The 16453-nt window shown below is 52.8% G+C and overlaps 1 long non-coding RNA gene across 1 annotated transcript in view; it reads left to right on the top strand.

Annotated features, from left to right (window-relative positions):
- Window positions 1-2253: 2253 nt before the first annotated feature.
- LOC129539807 (uncharacterized) overlaps window positions 2254-16453 on the top strand; it is a 32934-nt gene continuing 18734 nt past the window's right edge. Inside the window, exon 1 of the long non-coding RNA XR_016038518.1 lies at window positions 2254-2551. This is a non-coding gene — a long non-coding RNA (uncharacterized LOC129539807). The remainder of the gene's footprint in view (window positions 2552-16453) is intronic.

The raw sequence follows: 16453 nt of genomic DNA, 5'->3' as shown, positions 1-16453 counted from the left end.
ACTTAGATGAATAATCTGGGGCCTTTTCAAAGACAGCTTTTACTCAGCAGTTTTCCTGATTCCAGAGCCCCGTTCCCATCAGGAGCTACCCTCCTGCCTTCTCTCCCGGGCTCCCTCCTTGCACCCCCAATCCTGGCCTGTTTCTCCTCCTTTTCAGATCCTTTCTTCCCCTTTGATTTCATTTGCTAAGTCTGCAAATATTCTCTGAGCGCCTCCTCATGCCTGGCTCCGAGCTTGGCCTGAGGACCCAAGGTGACAGGCTGGTCCAGCCCCCAACCCCAAGGAGCAGTTGGGTCTTCTTGGCTGAGGACTGGCCCTACCCACAGGCAGGGTATCCACCCATAATTTGTCCTGTGTGACACTTCTTAATGTTTGGAGAACATTCTTTTCCACGCTTTTTAAAAAGAAAGCTTATATAACCACCTCTCTGGAGGCCCTTTGGAGGCTGGGAGAAAATCTGGAGAATTCCACCCCCTCCTCTGACCCCTTCTTCCTCCGCATCAGCTCATGCCCTTCGGGATGGGTGGTTTTGATGAAAGCCAGGCCTGAGCTCGACCACCCTCGGCAGACAGACCGGTGTAGGAAGTGGACAGCGTGCTTGGTGCACCCACCAGAGGAAGGGTGGGATGGGAAAGCAGGAAGGAGACTGAGGCCATTCTTGGAAAGAAGCTTCCAGGCTGGTTGTGGATGCTTAACATACCTCCTGGCTCCCAGGGTTCTGGGCTGTTGTGTCTGCTCCGCCAGCTAGTAGGGACATGGGGTGGACTGTGCTAGTCCCTGCTTCCTTGTTCGGATGAGAAGCGTGTGTGAAATAGGAGAGGGCTTCCCGGTGGTTCAGTGGTAAAGAATCCATCTGCCAATGCAGGAGACATGGGTTCAGTCCCTGGGTCGGGAAGGTCCCTGGGTCGCGAAGATCCCCTGGAGGAGGAAATGGCAACCCACTCCAGTGTTCTTGCCTGGGAAATCCCATGGACAGAGGAGCCTGGAGGGCTACTGTCCGTGGGGTTGCAAAAGATTCGGACATAACTTAGCAACTAGACAACAACGAAAACAAAAAGGGCTGCGCACAGTGTGCTGAACACGTACAGTCAGGAGTGTGTGTGAAATAGGAGGGAGAGGAGAGGAGGGAGGTGGGGAGCGAGAAGGGTGAGGATGAGCAGGGAGATGCGGAAGGACAGAGGGAGAGTGGTTTTGGGAGGCGAGGGCGTGAATTGGCTGGAAGGATAAACCCCGCTGTGAGAACACACAGGCCCGAGTTGGTGCCTCTGGGGGATCCTGGGGTGTAAGGTGGAGGCCTCTATGAAAGCGCGAGCATCTGTGCCCCGGGGACCGCAGAGTCCTTGCCGCTGCACAATCTCACCCTTTTCAGTCCCTTCCCTTTTCCTTCTCTCGGCCATGGGAGGAGCGACTTTCAGTTCCTGCAATGGGGAGGGCTCATGTTGGCCTCAGGGCCTTTGCACACACTGTCTCTGCTCCTTGAATGTTCTTTCTTGACCTGTTTCCTGGGTCTCAGCCTAGATGTTGTGGGGGCCCTGAGGAACTTCTGTCATTTGACCAGCAGCTGGGTAAGCTGGGCTGAAGACAGAAGCCTGGGAGTGGGTAGATGGGGCTGGAGCCAGACCTGGAGGGGATCTGGGGGTGGGGGAGAGTGGAATGGAGGAGTGAGGAGAGGACCTGGGCCAGAGCCCTAAGGAGCAGACAGTGAGGGGACCCTCAGAGGAGGAGCGGGTTGTAAAGGAGCAGCAGAACGTGGAAGCCAAAGCTTTTTTTTTGCCTTGGGTGCACCACGCAGGGATCAAACCCACACCCACCCCCCGCAGTGAAAGCACGGAGTCCTAACCACTGGGCCGCCAGGGAAGTCCTGGCAATGCTTTTACAGGTCATGAAATCCCTCTCTCCCATGCTCATAGAAAGTCAGGGTATAGAGTGTTGCCACAACATCCAGGGGCCCCCTTCCCCTCCGCACTGCTCTCACTGTGCGTCCCTTACTGTTCACAGCCCCTTTGCCTCCCCTAGAGGCAACCCCTATCCTAACTTTTGGAGGAATCCCTCCCCTGGTTCCTCTAGAGTTTCATGCATCTCTGCCCCGGGATTTAGGCTGGCCTGCCCGTGACCAGGAAGTAGGCACTGTCTGCTTCCTCATCGGTGCAATGAGCCCAGCCTGAACCACCCGCTCCCCCGCCCCCCAGGGAGACGGAGGGAACACACGCAGAAGCGAGATATTGCATTTCCTGATGTTGGCTCACTGGTTAAATTCCAGGAACTGATTTTATGGTGCTGACGAGGGAGCCCTGGTTGCTTCGACACAGCTTCCTGGGGGGTCCGCCTGGAGCACAGGGGGCAGAGCGGAGAGCGGGTCAGGCCAGACGCCTGCTCTCACAGAGTTCACGGCCCTCCTCCCTCCTCTGTCCCACGAATCTGCCCTGAGTTCCTGCTCTGTGTCCGGCATGGTGCTGGGTGCTGGGGGTCTGCAGGGAGGAGGACAGATGGGCACCAGCGCCTCCCATCCCCAGCAATGGGGGAGACAGACCTTGACCACATCATTCCCCAAGTAAGTAAATGAGACTGATGGGCCCCAGGTCAGGGGCTCAGATATCGGTCACTTATGGACCCAGCTTGCTCTCAGGCGACGGTGAGAAGGTCTGCTTGGAGCAAGTCTTAAAGGATTAGATTTGCTTGTGAAGCACGCGTGTGTGCATGAGTGTGTGCTCAGTCACATTTGCCACGCCATAGACTGCAGGCCGCCAGGCTCCCCTATCCATAGGATTCTCCAGGCAGGAATACTGGAGTGGGGGGCTATTTCCTTCTCCAGGGGATCTTCCCAACCCAGGAATCGAATCTGCATCTCCTGCACTGGCAGGCAGATTCTTAACCACTGAGCCAGCTGGGAAGCTCCTGCACCATGCCTTATAAACGCCCCAACTGTTGCTGCTTTGATCTGTTCTTTTAGGGTCTCATTCCTGCATTGCACCCCAAGTCATGCCCCAGGTTGGCCTCTTGCTCAGTATGAAGGCAGGGAGGCCCGTGGCCTTTGGAGCTGGTCCAGGATTCTGGGAAGTGGGCGTCTCTCCCTCCCGTGGCCAGGAGCATAAAGGGCGGGATGACTCTGCCCAGCGATGCCCTTGGGAACTCTCTGAAGTCAGCGGTTCAACTGCGACTCAACTTGAAATGCCATGTGAATTTTTGGGTCCCTTTGATCTGAAACCAGGGGTTTCCCACCCAGGCAGAGGAGGAAGTAGGGGCTTAAAACAAAAAGAAATGCCTTTTTAGGCAAAAGTCTGTGATGGGGATGAGATTCGTGGTGGGAATCCAGGCCGGCCACAGCGGGAGGGTCGCCAGGCCTCTTCTGGGCTCAGCCACTGGGACATGCATGGAGGGATTGCTCTGTTGCCCTTCCCGTCAGGGGGCCACTGCAACATAAAAGGGCCTTTTCTGACCCTTTTTACTCTCTGATGAGGGCAGGGTGCCAGGATGGGGGTGGGTGGCATGGGGTTTTCCTTTCTTGTTTCCTTATTGTCTTCAGAAAAGAAAAATTGACACCCCTCCACCCTGTCCCTGACACGATCTTCACGGCTGTTCATGCTCTGGGCCCTACTGCTCCTTCCTGCTGGGGCTGACACAGAACAGGAGTCTCTCTGCTAGGTTTCTGTCATCCCACAAGCCACAGGCTGGACATTGGCCTGAGGCACTGGGGAGTCATGGATGGATCTTTAGGAAGGGTATGACATAAAGCCATAAGGGGTTTAGAGTTGCCACATAAAATACAGGACATCCAGTTAAATTTAAATTTCTGGTAAATAGTCATTTTTCAGGGTAGGTATGTCCTCAATATTGCATGGGACAGACTTGAATTAAGATTTTATTTGCTGTTTATCTGAAATCTCAGATGTAACAAAGCATCCTATATTTTTATTTGCTAAATCTGGCAACCCCAAACAGAATGAACATTTCTCTAGGCCCAGGGTGTGAGCTAGAGCCGGCCAAGAAGGGGAGGGGCAGGAGGCCACAGCCCACCACGGGATTCTGGAATCTCCTGGGGGTTGCCTCACCCCTGTCCTTGACTTCAGGAACTTTTTCCTGAAACTGAGGGCAGACGGGAAGGGCCACAGAGGTGTGGGCATCGCTGGGTGCAAGGTTGGGGGGCGGGGTGGAGGCATAAGACAGTTTTCACAGCTTGTTAAACTGTGGTTCCCAGACTGCCTTGGTGGTCCAGTGGTTAAGACTCCGTGCTTCCAACGCAGGGGCATGGGTTCAGTCCCTGGTCAGATACATTTACACGGTGGTTCCCACAGAGATGCCGGCGCTGCTCGGCACTAGTGACAGGATGGGAACACGCAGTGAGCCCTTGTCCTAATCCGCCCTCCGGGGTCCCACACCTCTGTCGAGGCTGCAGAGGCTCCAGGGGCCCTGACCGGCCCCATCACCCAGCTCTAAGTGGCAGTGTGGGGACTGGAGCCCATTGAGGTTTGTCCGACTCCAGGACTGGCCTCTCAATCCCAAGACTCATTGCCCCTCCCAGGCTTGGGGTCTCCTCTCTGACCCCTGACCCCTTGCTGGCCTGGCCTAGGCCTCTGCTTGCTTTTTGCAGCTTGCCTGCCCTGAGCCTGGGGCTCTGTCTCCTGCATCCTGCCCTCCAGGTGGGGTCTCCTTGAGAGCAGTGCCTTTTGTTCCCAAATGTCAGACAAGAGATCTCCCTTGATCCCACCACTCCACAGCCCCTCAGTCCCAATGACTCCAGCAGCCAGACAGAGGGCTCTCACCAGAACCCTACCATGCTGGCACCTGACCTTCCACTCCCAGGCTCTAGAACTGTGAAACACCCACGCCTGCTGTCAAAGTCCCCCAGTCTACGGAATTTCATCCAGCAGCCCAAGCTAAGAAAGGAGGGCAAGTGGTCAGGTACAGTCGGCAGGGCCCTGGCCGATAAGGGCTTGGAGATAGCACACAGCTCTGTGTGTTTAAGGAACCATAGGTCATGGTGAGCTGAAGGGCAGTTGAGGAGGTGCAGGAGAGTGGGCTTTAGCTGGGAGGCTGGGGGCCCTGAGTAACATTCAGACTTGCTGCTATGTAGGAACACCCTTTGTTCTGATTTTAGATGATAGAATGAAAACATTCTGTGCCTAAATGGGAATTTGCTTTCTTTCCTGAGATGGTTTCTAGAGGCAAAGGCTGCTCATTGTTGTGAGCTCCTTGTTGGGTAGGACCGTATATCCTACCTTATATCCCTAGAAATGCCTGTAGCCACAGGTGTTAGACAAACTCCCAGACCAATGAAAGTTTACCTAAAAAGAAGACCAGGGAAGACGTTTACAAGGCTTCTTCCACCTTAGGGTCAGGATCAGGGCCCTGGGTTGCTTCTCTGTGATTCTCTTGGTATATCTTTCATGGTGACAAGATGGCTGCCACAGCTCCAGCATCCCTGTCTTCACCAGACCACAAGCCCAAGTGGGAAGGGTGAGGGTGTGTGTGACAGACGGTACAGTGAGGGTGCGGAGACAGTGTTCTCCTCCTGTACTTCTCCCCTTTCATCAGGGAGGAAAAGGTTTTCCCCTGAGGCCCCTGCAGCCTTTGATTCATATGCCCTTGGCCAGAGCATAGTCCCATGGCCTCTTCTGGCTGCAAGGGAGGCTGGGAAAGTAAGCACATGACTTTTACAGCCTCTGTGATGGGAGACAGTTGAGGGAGTCACTGGCAGGAGAGTTGACCTTCGATGTCTGTTAGTTTCCCTTTTTCCAAGATGTGACTGTTCATACTTTCGTGTATGTGTTAGTCACTCAGGCGTGTCCGACTCTATGACCATCTGTAGCCACCAAGCTCCTCTGTCCATGGAATTCTCCAGGCAAGAATACTGGAGGGGGTTGCCATTCCCTTCTCCAGAGGAGCTTTCTGACCCAGGGATAGAATCTGGGTCTCCTGCATTGCAGGCTGATTCTTTACCATCTGAACCACCCGGGAAGCCCTTTCAGGTCAGCCCCCAAAATTCACCCTTTCGGGTCAACCCTAAATATTGCCTCTTCTGTGGAGCCAACTTCCCTTGGCAACTAGTTAAGCCTTCCTCTGCCCCTCACCCCTAGGACACCTGGAATCCTGCCATAGGAACCCCTTCCTTTCAACATATGATTTCCTGGAGAAAACTCTTGGCAGGTGGATATGTGAATGTGACACACACTTGAGTGTTATAATGGGGTTTCTGTTCCCCTAAAGCAGCAGCTCCCTAGTGGCTCAGACGGTAAAGCATCTGCCTACAATGCAGGTAGACCCGGGTTCGATCCCTGGGTTGGGAAGATCCTCTGGAGAAGGAAATGGCAACCCACTCCAGTACTCTCGCCTGGAAAGTCCCATGGACGGAGGGGCGCGGTAGTCTACAGTCCGTGGGGTCCCAAAGAGTCGGACACGACTGACTGACTTCTGCTTCAGTTTCAAAGCAGCAAAAGACAGCTGTGTCTTCTTAGGCACAATTGTCAAGGTGGTACAGGTTCAGGAGCTTGTGTGTACATCCGGGGCTCGGCCAAAGGACGATCAGCGTCCATAGTTCCTGTTGTGTTTCTGCATGTCTGCCCTTGGTCACGTTACACCAACCCTGCCCACTCCTCCCTTTGTGCTCATGGTTCTGCTCGTGCATTTTCCAACTCATTTTTATAAAATAAAAGCAAATGCAACAAAAATGTTTTGACAGTTCTCACTAATAACCATTGCAGTCAGAGACGGGAGGAGGAACCACACACGCACGCACAGGGAACAGATGTCTGTGGGCCTCGTGCAGCAGGAAGCGCTTTGCTGACTCTACTTCTTAGCTCCCCACTCCAACCCAGCGAGGCCGAGACCACCCGATCCCTGTTCCACCAGCCAAGAGATTGGGACCCTGACAGGTTAAACCGGAGTGCCCAAGGCCCCCAGGTCCGGGGCCCCACATGAAGGATTCTCATCACCGCTTGCGTCAAGGATGGTCACGCCAAGCGATCCATCTATGTCTCCTGCCCCAGCCCCTTTGCTCTGTCTTTGTCTGACGGGCTGAGATTTGAAGTGACAGCGGTCCCCTCTGGACTGAATACCAACTTCCCTGTTGTGTCTTCTGACTCGGTGACTGAGAAAGCCCCCTGGGGAGCTACCAGCTGGGGAGTCCCTCCCGGCCTGGAGCCCTGAGTGACTCTGTGGAGCAGAGCTCTGGCCAGGAGGTGTTAGCGAAACACACAACTTCTGTTGTGCGGTGCCACCGAGATTGAGATTTGGGGGGTGTTTGTTCTAGCGGAGCCCGACTTTCCCATCTCTGAGGCCCCAGCCCGCCATGTGTGAGAGGGTGGCCAGACACTGTGCCCCAGCCCTGCGCCCTGGGAGCCCCCCGGAGGGCTTGAGTGTCGCTTTCTGGGACAGTCTGAGCGAGGCCAGGCCGCACAGCTGCACAGAAGACCCAGGCCCTCTCAGATGTGGCCTCGTCTCCATGCCAGGACAGTGGGGGCCTCAGCTCTGGGCTGGCACAGGGCAGCCTGCCTTCTCTGCTGGGCCTTTCTGAACCTGGCAGAGCCATGCTGAGCACAGCTGGGGTCCTTCCCGTGTGCGCCCCTCCGGAGTTAGGCACTTCCACGAAAGCCCCAGCTGTGGCTGGCAGGGTGAAGAGACGTCCGTGCCACGCTCACCCAGGTGCCTCTTCCATCGCCGGGAGCCAGGCATCACCCCCTCTGCCAGCGAAGGGCCAGCTGGCAGGAGACGGTCTGCAGGGAGCCCGTGGCTCTGGGCCCAGCCAGCCTCACCCCTGCCTGCCCCCTCCTCCCTCCACCCGCCTTGACTGTGCCCGCCGCCTGGTGCCACCTTCTGTCTCGGACCCTGGCTCGAGCCATCCCCTCTGTCTGGAACGCCTCTCCTGCCTCATCTGCCTGTAAGCACTTCCTTCCTGCCCGTACTCATCCCTCCTTTTTTCTCCCATCGCATCCCACTCACCCAGGTGATGTGACGCTGGTCACCTGGCTTTGCAGCCCACGGTCAACTTCTCCGTCTGCCCTAGAGACCGTGGCCCTCGAGGACAGGGAACGTGCCATTTATGGGTGTCCTCTCAACCCTGCGTGGTGTGGATGAATGGGTGCTGCCATGCCCTGGGGAGCTACACCTGGTTATTAGGCACCTGCCATGCGCTGGGCCCAGCACAGTGCAGTGCTGGGGACCCGCGTGGGCCACCATCAGCTCAGGTGATCATCACGTGTGCTTAGGAGAACGGTGCTGCTTCCTGTCCCTGTCTGAGCCCAGAGAAGGCCTGGGTGCAGATGGTTTGCTGGGAAGGACTCCCAGGGGACTGCGTGAAGTGGGGGAGAGGGAGACAGAGAAGAAGCAGAGGCCCTTGCAATGGGGGGTGGTCTGCATGCCATACACCCCACCCAAAGCAGCTGCCGGACCCTGAGTCTCCCCCAAGCTTTCATGCTACTCATGTGGCCCCCCTCACCCCAAACCCTTTCCACTCCTTCATCGTGTCCCTGCTCGCCCTGCAAGGAATCAGCAAAGAGGCTGCTTCCAGCTCTGTACTCGCAAAGAAGTGTCTGACCAGAACCAAGTTTGGGGTGGGGGGGGATCCAGCTCTTGCCCCTGCAGAAATAGGTTTTCTCTTTTCTGAATGTTGGCAGGGTCCAGGGTTTGACAATGGGACCCACATTCCTGCATCGCCAGTCTTTTCCCTGCTCAGGTAGTGAAATTTTAAACAGGCACATTCCTGCTGCCCAATTTTCATTAATTGGATCTAAAAGGGTTTCTATTTTCTCCCCAAACGTTGATTGATCCAGCCGAGGTAAACAGCTCCTCCAAAAGTGAGCGGGGAGTGAGGCTGCTGAAGGGGACGGGATAACTGATGTTACTTGACATTTACTCAGAGAGAGGAAGGGAGGGAGGTGAGTCACATGCAGTCTCAGCCCACAGGTTTTGTAGAAACGAGCTGCTGCGAGGCAGGCGGGAGCAGGAGGGCTCCGAGAAGCTTCAGTTCCCAACTTTACAGGCTTTGGGGAGCCCTGGAGTTTCTCTGCCCTGGGAGGAGAGGTCTCTGTGTCCTTAGATGGCTGTGCATTTAGCTCTGGAGGTGGGACCTCTGGGGACACCAGCAAGGCTAAGCTGTTGGCTTTCAGTTTGTGATGAGGAGAGATGAGAATATATGCCTTTCTCTGTAGACGTCCTCTCTGGGTGAGGCGAGGAGGGTTCATTGGGTTAGCAGGAAGACAGGCACGAGGGGCTGGGTGCATGGAAACATATACACTAACATATGTAAAATAGATAGCCAGTGGGAATTTGCTGTGTGACTCAGGGAACTCAAACTGGGGCTCTGTGACAACCTGGAAGGATGGTATGGGGTGGGAAGAGGGAAGAAGTCTCAAGAAGGAGGGGACATAGGCATACCTGTGGCTGATGGCTGATTCATGTTGATGTATGGCAGAAACTAACACAACATTGTAGTTATCCTTCAATCCAAACTAAATAAATTTAAGAAAAGAGAAAAAACTCTGCTAAGCAGTCATTGCTTCTGATTGCCTCAGTGTTCCGACTTGGTGTCCCACCTGCTGGAGTTGGCAGGAGGCGTTACTAACGGTTCAGAAGTCGCCACTGAAGGAGAAGCTAACAGGTGAGCAGGGCTGGCTCTCTGCACCAGGATGGAGAAGGGAAGCCAGGCGAAGCGCTGCTCTCACTGTGACCTCCAACTGTGATCACCACCATGTGTGGAGCAGATGTTGCTTTACTTGAGGGTAAACTTGAGGGCTGGCCGAACACATGTGTTCAGCCAGGCTCTGTGGGTTGCAGGGGCTCTGCCCGCTCAGCCTCCCTGTCCAGGCTTGCTCTCTCTCATAGTCTCCTGTCAACTTGCTGCCTCCTGGATCTGTGAGTGCCTTGCTCTGCATACCTGCCACCGTGTAGATCTCCCTGCTCCCACCTCCTGCCCTTTAGAGCTGCCTATGTTTCCTCTTGGTCTTCCCTGGTGGCTCAGCAGTAAAGAGTCTGCCTGCAATGCAGGAGCCGCAGGAGATGTGTGTTCGATCCTTGGGTCAGGAAGATCCCCTGGAGAAGGAAATGGCAACCCACTCCAGTACTCTTGCCTGGAAAATCCCATGGATGGAGGAGCCTGGTAGGCTGCAGTTTGTGGGGTCACACAGAGTCGGACATGACTGAGCGCCTTCACTTTCACTTTTCACTTTCATGCATTGGACAAGGGAATGGCAACCCATTCCAGTGTTCTTGCCTGGAAAGTCCCAGGGACGGGGAAGCCTGGTGGGCTGCCATCTATGGGGTCACACAGACTGGGACACAACTGAAGTGACTTAGCAGCAGCTTAGCAGCAGCAACTGCAATTAGATATCTTATCTCCTTACCTTTGGCTTTCTGCAGGTTCACAATGCTGGACTGAGGTGTAGGTTTTGTTTTTTTTTTAAATTAATTTGGCTGCATCAGGTATTGGTTGTGGTATGTGAACCCTTAGCTGTGGCATGTGGGATCTAGTCCCCTGATCAGGGATTGAACCCAGACCCCCTGCATTGGGAGTGCAGAGTCCTAGCCACTGGACCACTAGGGAAGTCCTGAGGTGTGGATTTTTAAAATTTATCTTTCCTGGGACTCTTTGGGTGTCTTGATGCTGCTAATTATTTCTGGAATATTATCAGCCTTTATCTCTTAAACATTGCCTTTGCCCAACTATCTTCTTCTATTTTTCTTTCTTCTAATTAAACTCCATCTTTTCAATCCTCTCTGTCTCTTACTGTCTCCTTGCCCCTATATTTGGGTCTCTCTGCAACACATTCAGGATACTTTCTTTTTGTTTATCTTCCTTTGACCCAGTTCTTTCTTTGTCTGCATTTAACCTGCTCTTACACCCATTCACTGAGTGTTTTTTACCTTTGGCTATTTTGAAATGTATAACACATGCATAAAACACATGAATTATAAACATACAGCTCTGTGGAAGAGTATGGGACCATCACCAAAAGGTCAAGAAGTAAAGTCTCAGAATGTTTAGATTTCAGTTATTGATATGTTCATTTTTAGACCTTCTATTTGGTCAGTTTGCCGTGTCACTTATAGTTTTATGTTCTCTGTTGATGTTTCTTGTGTTTTTATTTTCAAAAGCATAGTAAACATAGTTGTTTTAAGCTAACTCCAATATCTGAAAACTTTGCAGGTGTGTTTTTTCTTGGATGTCTTCTTTGGGCCAGTTTTCTTTGTACATTGGTTGTAGTATTTGAAAACTTGAGTGCAACGAAATCTAAGGCATGGGATGAAGTTGCCTTCTTCCAGAGAGAATTTTGGCTGCTTCTACCATGCACTTCATGATGGTTCGTCAAAGAGTATGTCAAGGCTGTATATTGTTACCCTGCTTATCTAACACGATGCAGAGTACATCATGAGGAACGCTGGGCTGGAGGAAGCACAAGCTGGCATCAAGATTGCTGGGAGAAATATCAATAACCTCAGATATGCAGATGACACCACCCTTATGGCAGAAAGTGAAGAAGAACTGAAGAGCCTCTTGATGAAAGTGAAAGAGGAGAGGGAAAAAGTTGGCTTAAAGCTCAACATTCAGAAAACTAAGATCATGGCATCCAGTCCCATCACTTCATGGGAAATAGATGGGGAAACAGTGGAAACAGTGTCAGACTTTATTTTTTTGGACTCCAAAATCACTGCGGATGGTGATTGCAGCCATGACATTAAAAGACGCTTGCTCCTTGGAAGGAAAGTTATGACCAACCGAGACAGCATATTAAAAAGCAGAGATGTTACTTTGCCAACAAATGTCTGTCTAGTCAAGGCTATGGTTTTTCCAGCTGTCATGTATGGATGTGAGAGTTGGACTATAAAGAAAGCTGAGTGTTGAAGAACTGATGCTTTTGAACTGTGGTGTTGGAGAAGACTCTTGAGAGTCCCTTGGACTGCAAGGAGATCCAACCAGTCCATCCTGAGGGAGATCAGTCCTGGGTGTTCATTGGAAGAACTGATGTTGAAACTGAAGCTCCAATACTTTGGCCACCTGATGCGAAGAGGTGACTCATGAAAAGACCCTGATGCTGGGAAAGATTGAAGGTGGGAGGAGAAGGGGACGACAGAGGATGAGATGGTTGGATGGCATCACTGACTCAATGGACATGAGTTTGAGTGAACTCTCAGAGTTGGTGATAGACAGGGAGGCCTGGCGTGCTGCGATTCATGGGGTCACAAAGAGTCAGACATGACTGAGCAACTGAACTAAACTGAACTGAACCTAGTTCTTCACAACTGGCAAAGGGAAAACTCCTCTGGGCTTGGAAAAGCTCTTTAGGCAAGAATGGTCTCTATGTACATTCTCTTCTCTGGGTTCCTACTTGACCTTCAGGTATGGTTTAAAAGTTTTTTACTCTCTTGTGAACTTTCAATGCTTTTGGAAATGTAGATCTCTATCTCTGGGCTTCTCTGTTGGCCCAGTGGTAAGGAATCCACCTGCAATGCAGGAGACGTGGGTTCGATCCCTGGGTGGGGAAAATCACTTGGAGGAAGGCATGGCAACCCACTCCAGTATTCTTGCCTGGAGAATCCCATGGATGGAGGAGCCTGGTGGGCTACAGTCTGTAGAGCTGCAAAGAGTGAGACACGACTGAAGCGACTGAGCGTGCACACATGCACGGATCTCTATCTCTGCACTGAATATAGATACTTCAGCTTTTTATCTTCAGTGAGAAGCCTGGTCAAAATGACCCAGTCCCCGCTGAGCAGAAGCCTGAGTTATGTTTCTAAACAGGAAGTCTGGCCACATCTCTCCTCTGTTTAGAAGTCTTGACAGGCTCCCACTGCTCTCCAGTAAAGACTGTAGTCTTCACTGCTCTCTCAAGGTCCAGGCAGACCTGGCCTTGGCCATCCTCCTCTGTAAGCTCACCTCTCATGCTTCCTATCTGATGTTCTCTGCTTCAGTCGCATGGAGCTGTTCTGGTCCCTGAAAGTCACGCACCTCTGAGTGTAGGCAGGTGCTGTTTAGTTCCTTCAACCTGTGGACCAAGTCCTGTTTGCCCTCTAAGTATCAGGCTAGGCATCACCTCTTCCAGGAAGCCTTCCTTGACTTCACTACTCCAACCCCTTTCTATGTTAGGTGTCCCCTCTGGGCTCCCACGGTACCCTGTACCCCCCATGATAACACTGACTATAATTACATACTTCTCTGTCTGTCACTCCACTAGACTATGGGCTTAATTAATAATCTGGAATGAATGAATGGATGTACAGATGGGTAAATGGCTGGATGACATCTCACTTTTTCCCTGACATTGTCAATCATTCTGGCTCCTTGGGGACCCTTCCCATACCCCGCAACTGAACTGTATTGCCTGCTAGAAGGTATCCCCTCTTTGTTCTTCCTCTACATTACCTGCTGGATCCTGTGCCCAGAGTGACTTCAAGTTCCTTCTAACACACACTTTCCTTGAAGTTCATACCCTCTCCCTGGCCCTTAAGTCAAGAAGTGGGACTATAAATCCCAGAAATAGGAGAATATATCAGACGGGACAGTTCTAATTCAAACTATGGAAAACCCTATTTCTTATAAAGTTCCTTCCTGTGCACACAAATTCCAAGGCCTGCTTCAAGGAGAAAGACAAGCAGGGAGGCATTCAGTTCAGCAATGATGTCTCTGACGTGGGTTAGAATCCCTGGCTGTGGGACTTTCCCCAATCTGTACTATTCATCGCAGAGCACTGAGGCAGGGCCGGGCTGATGGGGCATTCCCACTAGATTCTAGCCACTGTCCTTCCATGACCTTGTCCCACCCTCCCTGTCCCTCTGCCTTTCCAGAACGTCCTTTCCCTTCCTCTGACTAGTCACATCTGCCAAGTCCTGTGAGGCCAGGCTCTGCTCCTCAGGAAGCTCATGCTGACCGCCCTGGTCCATGCAGGTCTTTGCTGGCATCATCCTCCCTGATGTGAGGAGCAGATAGGTGGGGTGGGGCCTCACTGTTCATTTGGAGCATTGATTGAGCACCTCCTGTGTTCAGGGCCCTGTGCTGCGGGCACTGTGATGAGTGAGACCTGCAAGGTCCCGTTCTCTTGTCTTTTCCTTGCTTCTTACAGAAGCTGTTTGCTTGGTCTCTTGTTGGTTCCCATCTCCTCTGACCCCTAGCTGTGATTTGGAGGAGGCTGGCGGGACTCGGGGGGCAATGTCGGGTGGAGACACATGTTCTCCTCCTGGAATTTCCAGGAGTGATGGTGACATTCTCAGACACTGGTATAAGCTTGAAGATACATAAAATGCTTCCCTTTCATTCCCCTGTGAGTCTCAGTGACAGAGGGCAGGGTGGGCTATCATTTTAGAGATGAGGAGACCCAAGGCCAGAGAGGGACAGTGACTCCTGAAGCTCACACAGCACGTTATTTCACTCAACTCAGTCTGCACAGCCCGAGACGCCCGCTTGACAGAGGCCCTGGGTGGACCTGCCCTCTTCCTCCTGGGATCATGTCCTTGGAGGCTGCTGAGCAGAGGCTGGGGTTTCTGAGGGCTGGAGGCATGGTCTCCCAGCAGCTACTCGGGACCTGGTGTTCTGGGCAGGAGGGGGCTCACTTCCTGTGCAGCGGGAGCACTGGAAGAGTCCACAGCCAGGAAGCCAGTGTTGGTGAGGAGGCTCGAGGTGATGAGCCTGGGGGCGAGGAGGAGGCTGGAGGGATGGAGACAAAAAAAGGCGTTTGAGATACCTCGCCTAGAAAATCGCATGGACAGAGGAGCCTGGTGGGCTGCAGTCCATGGGGTCGCTACTAGTCGGACATGGCTGAGCGACTTCACTTTCACTTTTCACTTTCACACATTGGAGAAGGAAATGGCAACCCACTCCAGTGTTCTTGCCTGGAGAATCCCAGGGACAGGGGAGCCTGGTGGGCTGCCGTCTATGGGGTCGCACAGAGTCGGACACGACTGAAGCGACTTAGCAGCAGCAACAGCAGCAGCAACAGCAGAAGTCAGGCAGACCTGGCAACAGGTTGGACATGAGGCAGGGGTACTCAGCTTCGGGAGGATGGCCGATAGGATGATGGGGTAGTTTGTGGAGTGAGGGGCCCTTGGAGGAGGAACCTCTCTGACAAGGGTGCAACAAAGGATCTGGTTTTTTATTTTTTCTGTTTTTTGGCCTTCCCATGTGCCATGCAGGATCTTAGTTCCCCGATCAGGGATTGAACCCCTGACCCCTGAAGTGGAAGGATGGAACTTTAACCACTGAACCACCAAGGAAGTCCCTTGAGCCAGGTTTTGATCAAGACATGTGTGGGGCATTCCTGTAGACATCCCTTGTCCATGAAGGTGGCTGGGATTTAGGGGTGAGTGACGACCAGTTGAACCCCTCCCCAATCCCAACCTCTAGCAGCCTCAGCCCTCTGGGCTGGTTCCTTGGGGTCTTGGGAACATGCAGACCTCATTTCCTGCTCAACAGCCTCCCTGGAAGGAAGACACCCAGGGACTTGGCTGAACCTTGGAATTAATTTCAATTCGAAGTGTCGCCTGGCGTCTGATCACGTGGGACTCCCATAATAAGATTACTTAATCACATGCTTACTCCGTGATGAGGAAGGTGCAGCCCTGGGCTTGTGGGAGGACTCTGAGGCCCACGTTCGGTCCCTCCTGCCTGTTCCACCTGGCAGTGCACTTCAAATGAAGTTCCTGCCTCAGATTGTCTGCTGTCCTGGGGATTCAGACACTCATGACGAAGGGAAAGATGCCAGTGATGCAGCCATAGATGTAGGTGACTCCACCTCCCAGAAGCAATGGCTGCAAAGCATAGACTTGCTATCCCAACAGCATGGTGCTTGGAGCAAGAGGGTCTGGAGGCTTGTCCTCCCTGGCATCCAACGCAGCACATTTTCCCTCACTCACTGTCGTCTTCCTGCTAGGACATAAGCCCCATGAGGACCCACATTTGTGTCTGTAGCTCATCAGTGCCTAGACCGTGTCTGGCATGTGGTGGGATCTATTGGGGTTGGATGAGTGAATGACTTTCCATTTGTCTTAAATCCAGGCCAGGGCCTTCCTGCCTCTTTCTGGGTTTAAACTGAGGGTCATGAACGGTTGCTGGCTGCCCACCTTCCCATAAAACAGAGCTAACGACCGTAAAGCTTTCCGACAGGACTGCTGTGGGGATGAACTGTGACAATCCATGTAAGACCCTTGGTATTGACCTGGACACAGCAAGTGCTCAATAGTGTCTGCCACAAATATTACTAGGGGGTTTATTTCTCACTCCCTAATTTTGGGAGACTTCGGGCTGACCATTTTGTCATCAAGCCTCAGTTCCCCTTCAGCAAGAGGAGCACGTGATGGGGCTCCCGCTAGGCACTGGAGAATCCCAAAGGCCCACAGATGCCCCATTAGTAAGGGCTTGGGGGCGATGAAGAAGCCTGTTTCCCCTGCACCTTGTAAAGTGCTTTAAGCTAGATGAAATGCTCCCTCACAGTCTCATATCTGACCTCAGTTATGGAGGACAGGACGGGGAGGA

The sequence above is a fragment of the Moschus berezovskii genome, chromosome 11, assembly GCF_049115385.1.
Source record: "Moschus berezovskii isolate FMDL1 chromosome 11, NW_MosBer_1.0, whole genome shotgun sequence".
NCBI lineage: Eukaryota > Metazoa > Chordata > Mammalia > Artiodactyla > Moschidae > Moschus > Moschus berezovskii.
This window is presented reverse-complemented; position numbering and strand designations above follow the sequence as displayed.